The following is a 16787-nucleotide window of genomic DNA, read 5'->3' on the forward strand; positions in this document are numbered from 1 at the left end:
TTTGGCCTCATTCTGTGTTTGGACAAAATCACTTAAGTGTAAAGATGCTGTAAACAGGGATTCCACTATTCAGAGTCTGCAAGTCAGAAGAATTCAAGTTCCCTGTCAGCCGTCCGGACGATCGAGCCATTCCGTCCGGATGCCCATCTGTCCACTGTTCCATCCGTCCGGACGACGTGTCATCCCGTCCAGACGCTAGACAAACCAGCATCATCCATCCGGATGAAGTGGTCATTCCGTCCGAACCCCATACTGTATCGAGAAGTTTCTGTGCCAGCTTGCATCCGTCCGGACGTTTCAGCAGCATGTCCAGACGCCTCCCAGTACTCGATCAGTTTCTGATTTCTTTCCAAGTTCCAAGAAAGGGAAAATCAATCAACCGTCCGGACGATGTGGTATCCCGTCCGAACGCGCGTCTCCGTTAGGCAAGAATCACAATTCAAAAATGACCGTCTGGACGTCTGACAGCTCTGGTATGGACGTGCATGCATCACAGAAGGAAATTGCTGATTCGACTTCAACCGTCCGGACGACTGCCTATCATGGTCTGGACGCGCGCATTACCAATATGGAAATTGAGTGTTGAAGAATAGCCATCCGGACGCTCATCCCCATGGTCCGGACGCTCAAGAGCCTTATAAGGAAATTACTTGCAGTGGACGTGCGACCGTCCGGATGATGTGCCATCCCGTCCGGACGATGTCCATAAACAGGAAAGATTTCTCCGTGAATTTTTCCGAAAATCTTGTCGCACAGTTGTCCGTCCGGACGACCCATGTCCACCGTCAGGACGGTGCCCAGGTATATTTTTCCTGACGCTCATTTGAGCCCCCAGCTATAAATTGAGGCCCCTGGGCACTGAGAACTACAAGAATTCGGTGTGAATTCCATTAGAGCTCGGAGAAGTCATCAATCCCTCTAAAGCCATTTTACAAGTGTGCTGTGCTGTAAACCGAAGTCTATCTTAGAGGTCGGCTCTAAGGTAAGGAGTTCCATTGAAGACCCCTTCAAGTAGGTGGACCTGGTTGGGAAGCGTTCGTGTTAGGTTACACGTCAGAGATCAAGGTACGACCACTGCATCGGTACATGTGAGTGTTACTGTCTTGTATCTAGCTATGCCTTCTGAATAATGGAATTCCTGGGTTTGGCTGCCCCGAAGTGGTTTTTCTCTTAACTGAGTTTCCACTTCGTCAACAAAAATCAGTGTGTCATTTACTTTCCGCTGTGCTTTAATTTTTGTTGACACTTATGCACACACTTGTTATTTAAATTAGAAGTCATTTCAAATTTCAATTTTCATGGTCCAAACACGCCAAGCCTTGTTATGGAAATTGCGTGCAGCTAAAGTGTAACCGTTCGGACGCGGCTCAATTCAGGAAAGAATTTCAGCAAAATTTTGAAAGCCAATCGCACAGTTGTCCGTCTAGACGCCTTATGTCTTCCGTCCGGATGGGGCCAAGGTATTTCAAGCCAGACGCTCATTTGAACTTGTAGCCTATAAATAGAGGCCCCTAGGCTTGAGAATTGCAAGAATTCGGTATTGAATTCCGTAGTGCTTAGAGAGTTATAGTTTAAAGTTATTGTGCTGAGTTAGTCTCTCTCAAGTCGTTGCCAAGTGCGGTTGTTGTGCTGAATTGAAGTCTATTTAAGGGGTTGGCCCTAAGGTAAAGGATTCCATTGAAGACCCCTTCAAGAAGGTGACTTGGTTGGGAGACGTTCGTGTTGGGTTATGTTAGTTTGTAATTGGCCACATTCTGTTGGACAAAATCACTTCTTTGTAAAGATGCTTTTTAACAGGGATTCCGCTATTCAGAAGTGCTTCCAGAAGATTCTACATAGTTTGCAAGGCAGAAAATTTGGTTCTTTGCCAGCCGTCCGGACGACGTGTCATACCGTCCGGACGACGAGAACTTTCCATCTGGACCTTCCCTTGTGTCGAGAAGTTTTGAATTGCTTCAACTTGCATCTGTCCGGATGTTTCAGCAGCACGTCCGGATGACTCTCAGTGTTCGACAAGCTTCAGGATTTCTTTATAAAACACAATTATGGGAAGATTACTGCAACCATCAGGACGACGTGGATTACCGATCGGACGCGCTCATCCACAAGGCAAGTATCGCATTCAAAATCCAGACGTCCGGACACCAGTCAGCATGGTCCAGACGCTCGTGCATCAGATATTGAAATTGCGTGCATCGAATCAACCGTCCGGACGACCATTCCCCCGGTCCGGACGTACGAAGCCTTTATAAGGAAATTACTTGCAGCGAAAGTGCGACCGTCTGGATGACAGGGCGCTACTGTCCAGACGCAATTCATAAACAGGAAAGAATATCAGCAAAATTCTCGGGAAGTCGGTCTCACAGTTGTTTGTCCGAACGACCCTTGTCTACCGTCCGAACGGCGCCTATGTTTTATCAAGTCAGACGCTCATTTGAACCCTGAGCCTATAAATAGAGGTCGTTAGGCTCGAGAACAGCAAGAATTCGGTATTGAATTCCATTAGTGCTTAGAGAGCTATATTGTGAGATTATTGAGCTGAGTCGATCTCTCTAAAGCCATTGCTGTGTGTGCTGTTGTTGCGCTTAATCCAAAGTCTACCTTAGGGGTTGGCCCTAAGGTAAATGATTCCATTGAAGACCCCTTCAGGTAGGAGACCTGGTTGGGAGGTGTTCGTGTTGGGTTACACGTTAGAGTTCAAGGTACGACCACTACATTAGGGGTATGTGAGTGCTACTACTTTGTAAGTAGTCTTGTCTTGTAACGCCCCGCTTTTACAAAAAGCGTAATTGAAAATTTTTCGAATTTCCATAGACATTACTAACTTATCAGAGGTAATTATTGGCAACTGAATAAATGTAATATAAATTGGGAATAGGTTGACACCTCGGAGCTACTACTGGAATACCTCAAAATATATAATAAGCCAGTCAGCATAATTATACAAACAGTAATACCAGTCATGCCTCACAGGGCTAGATTATTATACAAGTCAAATATCTACATATAACTGGAGAATTATAAGTACTGTCTTAAGTTAGGCTAATGAACTACAACAGGGTAGTCCCAAAAGGTAGGCTATCCAGCCTTACAACAACTGAACAAGGAACCATCTATGTGTCGGAATAGTCCTGATAATCCTCTTCTTCTTCATAGCCTGAACCATTACAAATACCATACAAAGAGAAGAAAACAACATAAACACTAAAGTGAGTCCGCTGTTTCCAATAATAATATGAGTGCTGATTTATTTAATTAATGCAACACAATGCAATGGCCATATAATCACATGTATATACAAAATATAATCTATGATCGCGAATCATAGACATAAAGTGAACATAAACGTAATCATAAGGCAATGACAGTTTTAAGTGTAGAGTTTTAGGTATTTCCCTTTTTCCACTACTCTGTTGGCCTTGGCACGGTTAGCGTGTTATTTGAAACCTTGGTTTCCTCACTTAACTTTTAATTATAATCTTTGGGAGCCTTGGCTCCTGGAAACCTTGGTTTCCCTGGTAACCTTGGTACACCAGTTTTTGTATTTATTATTCTTTTCAGGTACCTCCTCATTCACTGAGAACCTTGAAACTCATGTGAAGCCTCGCATACCCACCGTGGATCTTGATCCAACAGCTTGTTATTAGACAGATTATTAAAAATAATAAAATATGCAAAACCACATGCGCAAACAAATAATAAAACAGTAAACATAATATTATAGGAAAGTCAACTAGCTTCGTCCTCAGTAAGTATAGAGATACTTACTAGTTTCTGCTCCAAAAATCTTTATCTACAACTGCATAATTCCAATCATATAGTAATACTAAATTAGTGAAAAGATGCTACAATATGTTTACTATATTTATCATTAAAGTATCATTTTAACCGTTGTCCTAATACTTCTGTTTTTGGTTCTCTTAATCAAGATATTGAATGCCATCTTAGGTTATTGAATAATGAAACTAAGACATCCTCTTTTACTAGCCATTAACGCCAACTAGTATGTTTATATATATATAACTCCCATTCATACCCATATGTAGCCAAAATAATACTTTCTACACACACACACATTAGCCATATACCCATATACACTTACTTACTAAGTTTATACTTTAATATTCTCATTCATGCAGGGAATTCCAGCATACAATACACACACACCTTCACTTCACACATTCCTTTTTATTAATCAAAACTCCTATATTTCAGCAACTCATTCCCACACAAAAGTATTAAAGCAAAGCTACTATCTTGCTTGTTTAAAGCTTCATGAGTGTAATTCTTTTAAGAGGAGAAACTACCCATTATCCTAGGGAACACATACTGAATTTTAAAGAGTAGAAAGGAAGATTTACTTAATAAAATTCGCACCCAACAGGTTGGATAGAAGGGAAGGGTCTAACTCCAAAACAAAATGCTTGAAATGAGTTGGAAGTTGCTGGTTTTTGAGCTAGAATCAGAGAGAGATTTCAAATGTTGATTTCTGGTGTTTTGTTGAGAAACAAGAGGAGATTTAAGGCTTCATTTCTGGCTATAAGTGCTGGCTTTCACAGAAGAATGAGAGAGATTTTCCATGGGAGATTCAGCACCAAAACAGTGAAGGGAAGAGGAGCTTACGTGAGTTGTATGGGGAGAGCTTAGGCTGGTTTTTGATGTCCCATGCATGCTATATATAATAACTTTGAATGGCTGAGATCAATCCAGCACAAATTATTCCAATGGTCGGATCTTTGATAGCAAGAGAGAGAAATATCCATGCAAGATCATCTAATATCCAAGATTAGATTTTCTTCCATATCTAGAGTCATGATTAAATTGTACCACCATATCTAGTTCAATTTCAACCAAACTAAGCTAACTTTGGCTAACTAAATAAGTTTCAATCATTTGGAGCCGTCCATAAGCGATGGGTTCAAAATCAAAGGTAGAAAATCACTTCTCTGCTGTTTACCCGTAAGCTGCGTCGCACTGGATAAAATCGCTCGATCGAAACTTAGTCGATTGATCGACATCGACCTATAATCGCTCGATCGACCAGAAAGTCGCTCGATCGATTTCAACTTTACTGATCTATTTCTTTACATGCATAAATACATAATTTTTATTAGACTATATAGCAATTCTTAAGTCTTGTACTCATGCACATATCTTAATAACTTAAGTAGGGTGTCTTTCCCGGGTATTACATGTCTTCTGAATAGTGGATATCCAGGGTTTGGCTGCACCGGAGTGGTTTTTCTCATATTGAGTTTCCACTTCGTTGACAAAAATTCTTGTGTCATTTATCTTCCGCATTGTTGATATTTTGTTAACACTTTGTGCACACATACACTTACTTTGTTTTTACAAGTCATTTCATTTTTTCAATTGGTATCAAAGCCAGGTTCACTCTGTTAAGGATTTATTTCCTGAGTGTGTAACGCCCCGCTTTTACAAAAAGCGTAAGTGAAAATTTTTGAATTTTCACGTGACATTACTAACTTATCAGAGTTAAATATTGGCAACGGAATATATATAAATATAATACAGACTTAGGAATTAAGTAACACTTCAGAGCTTCTACTGAAATACCTCAAGATAGATATAATAAGTAAGTCAGCATAATTATACAAAGTAGTAGTAGTCATGTCTCACAAGGCATAAATAGTCATGCAAGCCAAAATATCTAAGGTTTAATGACTACATAACAGCAGAATTATAAATATTGTCTTTAAACTATGTTATTGAACTACAACATGGTAGTTCCCAAAAAGGGAGGCGGTCTCGCCTCAAAGACTAGTATCAGGAACCATCTAAGAGTCTGGATAGTCCTGATATTCTTCTTCTTCTTCATATCCTGTATTATCACACAATACGGAGAGGAAAACAACAACACAAAATACTAAAGTGAGTCCGCTGTTTTCAATATTGATATGGTTACTGATTTATTTAAGTAAATGCAACACAATGCAATAATATAAAGTAATGACAGTTTTATATGCACAGTTTTGTTATAAAATGAATCATGAGCTTCTTGTATTCAATCTTATAGAGACGTAACTCTAACACATAGATTTAAGGAAACGTAATTCCATTTAATAGAGTCTAAGAGACGTAACTCCTATCTAACGTGTTATAGGAGACGTAACTCCTGTCTAACGTGTTATAGGAGACGTAACTCCTGTCTAACGTGTTATAAGAGACGTAACTCCTGCTTATCGAGTTATAGGAGACGTAACTCCCGTTTAGCGAGTTCTAAGGAGATGTCACTCCTCTAACAATTTATTATCTTTTTGGCATAGGCAGACGTTACTCCCTGTTCCGTAGGCAGACGTAACTCCCTACTTTGTTGTTTATTAATATTTTTGGCTCAGGCAGACGTCACTCCCAACTTTGTTATAATTAATTCATTAATTAAAATAACAAAATATACAAAATCTACATGCGCAAACAATTAAATAAAACAGAAACCACAACATTATGGAAATTCAGCTTCACCCTCAGTAAGTAATAAACACTTACAGTTCTTTCTTTGCTTCAGAAAAGTGTTCACATAAATATTAGCTGCAGTATAATTTAATACCAATAATAGTGAATTAGTACAATTCACTTATAAACTCATATTAACACTATTTTTATTTTTAACCTTTTCAACCTTAACATAATTGCTAAAATCATTTAAACATAATAACAGCATATAAAAAATAGTTTAATTATAATGCCACATATTCCATATGGGCATTATAACAACATTTATAAATAATGACCAAAATACCCTTTTGCATTTTTAAAATACTTATGAACATAAGAATCGTTTTACCAACACTTTTAATCATAAAAGCTATATATTTATATAATATAACCAATTCCGATTGAGCTGAGTAACAACATTAGTATTAGTAATGTCTAAAAATACTTTTAGAATATTGGGCGGCATAACGGCATAATTATGAATAATTCCCTTTATAAAATTTGGCAGAACAACGACACTTTTATAACTAATGCTTAAAAAAACCTTTCAAAACTTTTGACAGCATAACGGCACATTTAAGGAATACCCAATTGAATTTGGGCATCATAATGGCATATTTGGTAAATAAGTGATCAACTCTGAACATAAACACATAATGAACATAATCAAGCTTAAACTAATGAAATCAAAACTTAAAGCATAAAATCAATGCAATTAATGATTGGAAGCTTACCAAAAGACTTCCTAGAACACACTCCAAGCCTTGGACTACACAAAAGCACACTAAAGCACACTTTTCTCTCTCTTTGCCATGAGTGTGTGTGTGTGAAGCTTGATGGGTTTTTGAATCCTTCTTTAGTTCTATTTATAAGGGAATGAATGGCTAGGATCAAGTAGACACTTTTTGATCTAATGGATGGGAGTTAGCCTTATCCTCCAAGGCACATGGGTGTCATCATTACTTAGATAAATATCTACATGCATTTGCATTTCATGTGAATTTTGGCACATGGGTTTCATCAATACTTAAATTAAATAAAATCAAATAATATCTAATCTAATAAATTCTATTCTAACTAAATTTGACACCCCACAAAATATCTTAAAATCTCAATCATCACAAATCAAATAAAATCAAATCCAATTATAGCAAATATTTCTATCCTAACTAGATTTGGCACATGGGTTTACTAAGAAATGAAACGAAGTTATAAATAGGACTAATTGGTTACAAAATATCACAAAATCAATAGGGTGACACGGCGATGACGTGGCAGAATCTACACATGCATGCTGCCCAGTCCAGGGGCAGTAGAGTCACGGTCACTTTCGGCAAATCTAGAAAACTCTGATTTTTATGAAATTTTATATGTAGATAGAGGACTCCGAGATGAGAGTTCTGGCTTTTGAATCGACCAAAACGGAGTTCGTTTGACCCTGTTTCCGTTATTCCAAAGTTTAAGGTTCGTTTGAACTTTTATTAAACTAAAACTATAAACACTTCTTAATAAATGAATATTTAACTTCATAGATATTCATATTTATTCTTTTACCTTATTAATAGGTCATAAATCATATTTTAAGATATTTCATTTAATATCTTAAAATATGGGGTGTTACAGAGTGTGATCCTCATCTCTTTGTGACTTCTATTTTTTTATTACACCTTTTATCATGGATTTCTTTCAGTTATCTGAAGAAAATTATGATATTGAGCTCTCTAAAGTTTTTGCTAAATTGGATAAAATTGTTTCTCCAAAAGAGCTCATAAAGGTGAAGCAAGAAAAAGAGTCTTTGATTGTTCAGTTATCTAAATCACATGCTTTGATTGACTCTTTGAAATCTGAGAATACCATGCTATTTGACATTATTGATACACTAGATGTTAGGTTGTAATTGGCTTCATTCTAGTTGGACAAAATCACTTGTTTGTAAAGGTGCTTTTTAACAGGGATTCCACTATTCAGAAGTGTTTCAGAAAATCTACACTGTGTACAAGTCAGAAGAATCGGTTTCCTGTCAGCCGTCCGGATGACCATGCCATCCCGTCCGTACGCCCATCTGTCCACTATTCCATCCATCCGGACGACGTGCCATATTGTCCGAACGCCTGACAGACCAAGCATCATCCGTCCGGACGACTTAGCAGCCCGTCCAGACGCCCTTCAGTATTTGATCAAGCTTCCTATTCTTTCCAAAATTATATATGGGAAGATTGCTTCAACCGTCCGGACGACGTGGATTTCCGTCCGGACGCACTTCTCCTTAAGGCAAGAATCTCAATTCAAATTCAACCGTCCAGAAGTCTGTCAGCATAGTCCGGACGCGCGTTCAACAGATATGGAAATTGTGGATTCGACTTCAACCGTCCGGACGCCTGTCCTTCATGGTTCGGACTCGCGCACAGTAAATATGGAAATTGCGGGCTGAAGATTAACCGTCCGAACGGCCATCCCCCATGGTCCAGACGAGCGAAGCATTATATGGAAATTACTTGCAGCGGACGTGTGACTATCTGGACGATAGTTTCTCACCGGCTGGACGCTTGATCAAGCTTCCTATTCTTTCCAAAATTATATATGGGAAGATTGCTTCAACCGTCCGGACGACGTGGATTTCCGTCCGGACGCGCTTCTCCTTAAGGCAAGAATCTCAATTCAAATTCAACCGTCCAGAAGTCTGTCAGCATAGTCTGGACGCGCGTTCAACAGATATGGAAATTGTGGATTCGACTTCAACCGTCCGAACGCCTATCCTTCATGGTTCGGACTCGCGCACAGTAAATATGGAAATTGCGTGCTGAAGATTAACCGTCCGAACGGCCATCCCCCATGGTCCAGATGAGCGAAGCATTATATGGAAATTACTTGCAGCGGACGTGTGACTATCTGGACGATAGTTTCTCACCGGCTGGACGCTGCTCTCAAACAGGAAAGATTTTCAGCGAAAATCTCAGAAATTCTGGTCGCACATATATTTTACAACAATCGCCCATTTGAACCTCAACCTATAAATAGAGGCCCCTGGGCGTTGAGAACTACAAGAATTCAGTATTGAATCCCATCAGAGCGTAGAGAGTTATTTGTAAGATTATTAGAGCTGATTTGTCTCTCAAGCCATTGCAAGTGTGTTGTTGCTGTGCTACAACTGAAGTCTATCTTAGGGGTCGGCCCTAAGGTAAAGGATTCCATTGAAGACCCCTTCAGGTAGTAGACCTGGTTGGGAAGCGTTCGTGTTGGGTTACACGTTAGAGAGCAAGGTACGACCACTGCATCAGGGGTATGTGAGTGTTACTACTTTGTATCTAGCTTTGTCTTCTGAATAGTGGATATCCTGGGTTTGGCTGCCTCGGAGTGGTTTTTCTCATCTTGAGTTTCCACTCTGTTAACAAAAATTCTTATGTCATTTATTTTTCGCATTGTTATTTTTGTTGACACTTTGTGGACACACTTGCTATTTACTTTCTTAGAAGTCAATTTCCGTTTTTCACTAGAGAATAAATTAAAGGAATCTGAAAATCCCTTGAAAAAACTCTCAAGTGATAATTTGAAAAGCATGCTGTGTATTCATTCAGATATTTCAAACAAGCCTCGTTTGACTGCTGAGTTAAGTACTTCTACTTCACATGCTTTTGATTCTGAATTAGATTCTGTTGATATTAAGCCTGTGATAGTAGATGCAGCTAGTTCTGAAAATTCTTGCTTAAATAAACATGTGATGCCAAAGTCCAAGGAATCAGGAACACGAGGTAAGTTTGTTCCTACTTGTCATAATTGTGGAAAAACTAGTCATAATAGGCCAAATTATTATTTGTTGAAATCCCACAGGCCTTGGATTAAGCAGGATGCTCTGAGGAAAAGTGAAATTAAGATTCTTCCTCATCTAAATATGTCCGTCCTCATAGGAGACATATAAAAGGTAAGGGCAATGTTGTTTGTAAGAATGCTAATCATAATTCTGCAGAGAATGTCAAGAAGCACTCAAACAAAAGGAACTTGCCCACCTGTCATCACTAGGGCATTACCGGTCACATCCGACCCAAATGTCCACGTGTCCAAGCTCAAAAGTCGAAGGTTCAAAGAGAGCTTCCAACAAGAGCTACATCAGGCACTCTACCTCCTACGGCTCTTCAGGCTCCACGACATCAACAACAATTTGTTTCTGCCTATCAGAGTGGCAAATCAAAGAAGAACAAATCAAGGCGCTACAACAGAAAGCCGCAGAAGCCCACTAGCAACCATGGCAATGAAGGGTTGCTGAGCCTGATGCAAGGTATGCTAAGAAGAATGGCCAACATGGACATGACCCGCAAACCATCTCCACGAGTCAAGCAAGTATGGGTCAAGAATGATGAGACCATTCACCCCTTGAGGGGGAGTGGACTCACCTAGTAGGTGAGGTCTCCCATGCCTAGGATTTTGGTTCCTAAATCCTAGTGCATGTCAGGTATGTTTGCATTGCATTGTTTATCATGTCATATCTTATTCATGCCTTGCATTCTGTTTGAGGAACCGTTTATTTTATCCCCCATATTTTCTCTTGTTATCTTGAGAAATTTCTGTAGATTTTTTTTTGGGGATGACAATTAAAAGCATGTAGGGCGGCTGCTTTTCTGTTTTGGTATTTCTAAACCTCTCTCCATGATGACAGGTTTGGTTTTACCTTACATGTTGAGACTAGATATTATTTCCTTTTCCATAAGCATGTTCTTGTTGTTTTTCTGTCTCATTTTTTTTCAAAAAAAAAAAAAAACATTTGGGGTAGAAAATGCGAAATTTTATTTTTTCTCTTGATAGCTTTTGAGATATTGCATGTGTTTTTGCCTAATAGCTCAGTTCATTGTGGATTGATTAAATATGCGTATATATGATTGAGAGTTTATGCATGATATCTACTAAGTTTTCTTGTTGCATCTTAATGATAGATAGTTACTTTCCCATGCGATGAAAATGTGCACTATCCAAGGCTCCCCTAAGGTACATAATTTTCCTCTCTAACTTCTTGCTTCTAGAAATTCTAATGAGAGAGATGTTTTTGATTAAGATGGTCAAATTGATCACATGCTAGTTGAACCTAGAGCATAAAAATTCTAGCATTCTCTCTAGGTTGCAGCACCAACTAGAATCAAGCAGTAACTCTTCAGTTTTATGTGCTGTATTCTTATATTCACTGCTTCTATGCTGAAATAAGCCTTGTCCTTCATGGTGCAAGAAAAATTTTACCTTGTCCTTCATGGTACAAGTAAAACAATTAGGTGCTGCATCTTAGGGGGAGTGTATTAGATGAGGGTGGCTAGGCCTTAGTAATTAATAAGGTTTGACTTTTGACTGATCTTCCATTGATTTTCTCTTTTGTCTAGAAAATCTAGTTGCTTTTTGTCATATCAGTTAAATTCATACCTTTTGGAAAAAGTCTTCACACACACACACACGCATTGCATGAGTTGAGTCATCTATTTAAAATTTCTATCTGTAGGGAAATTTGTGCTTATTGAATACTTAACTCTCATTTATATCTTTGCATATTTTTGCAATGCTATTTGACAGTTTTATCAGTTGATTATACATGCGTGTTCTGAAGCTAACTTTAGGGGAAAATAGTTTTTTGCAAATTTTTCTCCAATTTCAGATTGTTAGTGTGAAGTGTCCGGATGGACCTATTCTTAAGTCCGGACGAGCGCAGTCTTGCCGTACGCTGTCCTAGCAGTAGCCATTCGGACGGTTAAGTGACATGTCCGGAAGGGATCTCTACAAGTTTAAGACTTGTGTCTCTTTCTATGCCATACACACATCTTTGCATTTTTATTGATTTGTCATGTCATTTTGTGCGTTTTTCTCGTGGATTTCTCCCTAGATTTTGGCATTCTTTGCACATCTCTTCTTATCCCATGATCTTCAATGTGTCTTCCGTTATTCTTTTAAGTTTTTGTGCTTTTAGAATATTGGAATATTTGTTGGGATATTTTCTTTAGATAGTGTGCATGAAAATCCTATTCTGTCTGTGTGTTGGGTTGATATTGATATATCTGGGTCATTTGGATTGCGATCTTTGCTTTTGTAATACTTGGTCATCCAATTGACAGCTGTCATAATACCACTTTCTTTTTGGGACTAACAGGATCTAATATTTCTTTGTGGTGTTATTTTTGAAAATATTTCTGTTTAAATCTTTTCAGGAATATGTCGTCCAGCAGGTCCCAGCACAATATCTGATAGATGGATCCTTTGGAAAACTGACCGTTGTTGAAGTCGGTTGTTCAAATTCCAAAGGTCTTTGGATTAAGATGAGCTTTTTCCCCTAGCTCATGCAGAGCCTTCCATAGCATTCCCTCGGATCTTTATCAGTTAGAGGTTCAGTGGTGAATCTCCTCATTTATCTTACAGACCAGTTACTTAGAGGATGTCAATCTGTGAATAACCAGTTTCAAGCTTTGCAAAATCAAGAGATTGAAGGTTTTCAGTACATGGTTCCCGACTTCCTGAGCTAGAAGCCAAAGTAGTACAAATCTAGCTTTTTATACGGATTTCTCTCTGTTACTTGATTTCAGTGAATCAGCAGGATTTGGTACTTGGAGGATTTTTTGTTCCTCTCTTTTGGGCCACTTGCAAACTCTTCTCTATTTTCCTATTGTTTTGGATTTTAGAACGTTTTTGTTTGTGGATATTATTACTCTGTTTACCCTTGTCCTTCTGAGACCTTTAGGGGGAGTAATTTTTGTGTGTTTTCTTATTACTCTGTTTTACCCTTTGTCCCTTTTTGACAAAAAGGGGAAGTAATTTTTATTTGGGCCGGGATTGTATTTTTAACTGGTCAAGTGATTTTTGTCCCAGAATGGCCAAAGGGGGAGTTTGGTATTCAGGGGGGCATGAGTTCTATGCATCTCTCCATGTCATCCATGTAGCAGTCCATCTCGGCCATGCAGAAGGAGGTTCACTCAATCAACCTCCGTGTGGAGCAAAATCAGATTGATCTCTGGGAGTGTCTCAAGTTCAACCACCCGTCCAGCAATGATGACGAGGACGATGCACCGGTGGCTGATGCATCCTGATTTTTTTCTTTTCTTGATGTAGTTTATGTTTGAGACATTTGTGTTATCCTTTTGATACTTTGCTACATTTGTTTAAACTCCTGGATATTTTATTACTCTGTTTACCCTGGTCCTTCTGAGACCTTTAGGGGGAGTAACTTTTGTGTATTTTTTTATTGCACTTTTTTACCCTTTGTCCCTTTGTGACAAAAATGGGGAGTAATTTTTATTTGGGCCGGGATTGTATTTTTAAATCGGCCAAGTGATTTTTGTCCCAAGATGGCCAAAGGGGGAGTTTGTTAGTTTGTAATTGGCCACATTCTATTAGGCAAAATCACTTCTTTGTAAAGATGCTTTTTAATAGGGATTTCGCTATTTAGAAGTGCTTCCAAAAGATTCTGTACAGTTTGCAAGGCAGAAAATTCTGTTCCCTGCCAGCTGTCTGGACGACGTGTCATACCATCCAAACGCCCATCTGTCCAAAGTGACAGCCGTCCGGACGACATGTCATACCGTCTAGATGCCCATCTGTCTCAAGCATCATCCGTCCGGATGACGAGAACTTCCCGTCCGGACCTTCCCCTGTGTCAAGAAGTTTCGAACTTCTCCAGCTTGCATCTATCTGGACATTTCAGCAGCACTTCCGGACGACCCTCAGTGTTCGACAAGCTTCAGGATTTCTTTCCAAAACACAGCTATGGGAAGATCGCTGCAACCGTCTGGACGACGTGGATTCCCGTCTGGACGCGCTCATTCATAAGGCAAGTATCACATTCAAAATCCAGACGTCCGGACGCTAGTCAACATGGTCCGAACGCGCGTGCATCAGATATGGAAATTATGTGCATCGAATCAACTGTCCGGACGACCATTCCCCTGGTCCTGACCCGCGAAGCCTTTATAAGGAAATTGCTTGCAGCAGAAGTGCGACTGTCCGGACGGTGGTGCCCTGTCGTCCGGACGCGGTTCAAAAACAGGAAAGAGTTTCAGAGAAATTCTCGAGAAGTCAACCGCACAATTGTCCGTCCGGATGGCCCTTGACTACCGTTCGGACGGTGCCTATGTTTTATCAAGCTAGACGCTCATTTGAACCCTCAGCCTATAAATAGAGGTCCCTAGGCTTGAGAACAGCAAGAATTCGATATTGAATTCTATTAGTGCTTAGAGAGCTATATTGCGAGATTATTGAGTTGAGTCGATCTCTCTAAAGTCGTTGCTGTGTGTTCTGTTGCTGTGCTTAATCTGAAGTCTATCTTAGGGGTTGGGCCTAAGGTAAAGGATTCCATTGAAGACCACTTCAGGTAGGAGACCTGGTTGGGAGGTGTTCGTGTTGGGTTACACATTAGAGTTCAAGGTACGACCACTGCATCAGGGGTATGTGAGTGCTACTACTTTGTAACTAGTCTTGTCTTCTGAATAGTGGATATCCTGGGTTTGGCTTCCCCGGAGTGGTTTTTCTCATATTGAATTTCCACTTCGTTAACAAAAATTCTTGTGTCATTTATCTTCTGCATTGTTGATATTTTATTAACACTTTGTGCACACATACACTTACTTTGTTTTTAGAAGTCATTTCATTTTTTCAGGTTACATGTCAGAGTTCAAGGTACGACCACTACATAGGAATATGAGTGCTACTTCTTTGTAACTAGCTTTGTCTTCTGAATAGTAGATATCCTGGGTTTGGCTGCCCTGGAATAGTTTTTTTCTTAATTGAGTTTCCACTTCGTTAACAAAATATCTATCTCTTTTAATTCCGCACTTATGATATTTTGTTACACGTTGTACACACCCACGATAAATTAGAAGTCTCTTTATTTTTTAGCTGCGCCAATTAAATACCACACACAGTGACAAAACTATTAATAGACCAAGCGGGGCCATGGCCCCCTCTGGTTTTCAATTTTTCTTTTAATTTTCTTTTTATAAAGTTGAATATATATATATATATATATATATATATAGGATTAAAAACTGGACTTGGCCCATATTAAAAATAAATTTCACCCCTCGTCCATACTATGACCCCTCGAGATGAGAGATTCTGGTTGCGTCCCTGACCACACACCCACCCTTCAGCAAGCCACCAACACCCAATACAATGCATATTTAGCCAACTAGTTGGAAATCTTCACATCATCAACAATCTCACTTGAAATAGTACCCATCCAGAATTTTGTATACATCAACTAGGCTCGTGCAAAATTTTTTTACCTTTTTTCGTTTCCTTTGAAGCCACTCAAGGACTGGAGGTATTTTTTTCACTTGCTCCTTGGAGTACCCTCTTTCCACGTTGCTACTAAAATCTTTACATGATACGAAGACCACATATAGCAATAACACCAAACCGTCTCCACCCAAACGCATTTATAAGCACCTCGTCCTTACGTTTTTTTTTCCTTTAAAGTGCCTATATTTTTTTTTTCCAATCTTGGAACACCACACCTTCTCTACCCCTTCTTCAGCAAATTCATTAACCTTCAATACCATGGTTTGCATGTTTTCCTTCAAATTGACTTCGACAAATTTTTATGTTTGGAGAAGTTAATTTCTTCCCCTTCTCACTAGCCAAAATTTTCTCGGTCATGTTGATGGCTCTCTCCTTGAACCATCTTCCATCATTCTAGATAAACAAAACAATTTTGTGCCCAATCCGAAGTACACCTCTTGGAAACAAACAGACCACCTCGTTCTTAGTTTGATTTATTCCTCTCTTGCTCAAGAGGCTATGAGTGAGGTACTAGGTTTAACCTCCTCCAATGATGCATGGCTCACTCTTGAAGAATTCTCTCTACCACAAATCCAAGACTTGTGAAATTCAGCTCAAGGATGATATTCATATGAATAAGAAAGGATCTCGGCCAGTTGGTGAGTATGCCTGAGAGTTAAAAATTTATGTGACCAGCTTGTTGCTATGGTCTGTCCAGTCGATGACATTGAGAAATTTAATTGGTTTCTTCGTGGTCGAGGTTTTGCCTTTTCTTCCTTCTCCACAAGCATGCTGTCTTAGACTCCTACAACAACTTCCATGGATGTTGTTGCCAAGGCACAAAGCCACAATTTATTTGTAAGTCTCTTTATGCTCAAGCCATACCTATTACAGCTTTCATTGCTCAGCATTGTGGTTACTCCTCTGGACGCGGCCAGTCCAACATAGGAGGTTGTGGCTGTCGCATTTCACCTGCCAATCAACATGGTGCTTCCCTTGGTTTTCGATCTTCTCACCTACCGCCTGACTAGCACTCCCAGAGGTCCTCCTCTTCACGACTTGTATATCAAATATATGGCAACACAAGTCATATA

General features: G+C 39.4%; 1 long non-coding RNA gene across 1 annotated transcript; it reads right to left on the reverse strand.

The window, feature by feature from the left end:
- Positions 1–2914: 2914 nt before the first annotated feature.
- Positions 2915–7283, reverse strand: LOC133856904 (uncharacterized). Its single transcript, XR_009898251.1, has 3 exons — positions 7191–7283; positions 6508–6549; positions 2915–3157 (listed from the first exon to the last, which is right to left on the reverse strand). It is a non-coding gene; the product is annotated as an uncharacterized LOC133856904 (long non-coding RNA).
- Between the last annotated feature and the right edge of the window lie 9504 nt (positions 7284–16787).

Source organism: Alnus glutinosa, chromosome 14, assembly GCF_958979055.1.
Source record: "Alnus glutinosa chromosome 14, dhAlnGlut1.1, whole genome shotgun sequence".
Lineage (NCBI taxonomy): Eukaryota > Viridiplantae > Streptophyta > Magnoliopsida > Fagales > Betulaceae > Alnus > Alnus glutinosa.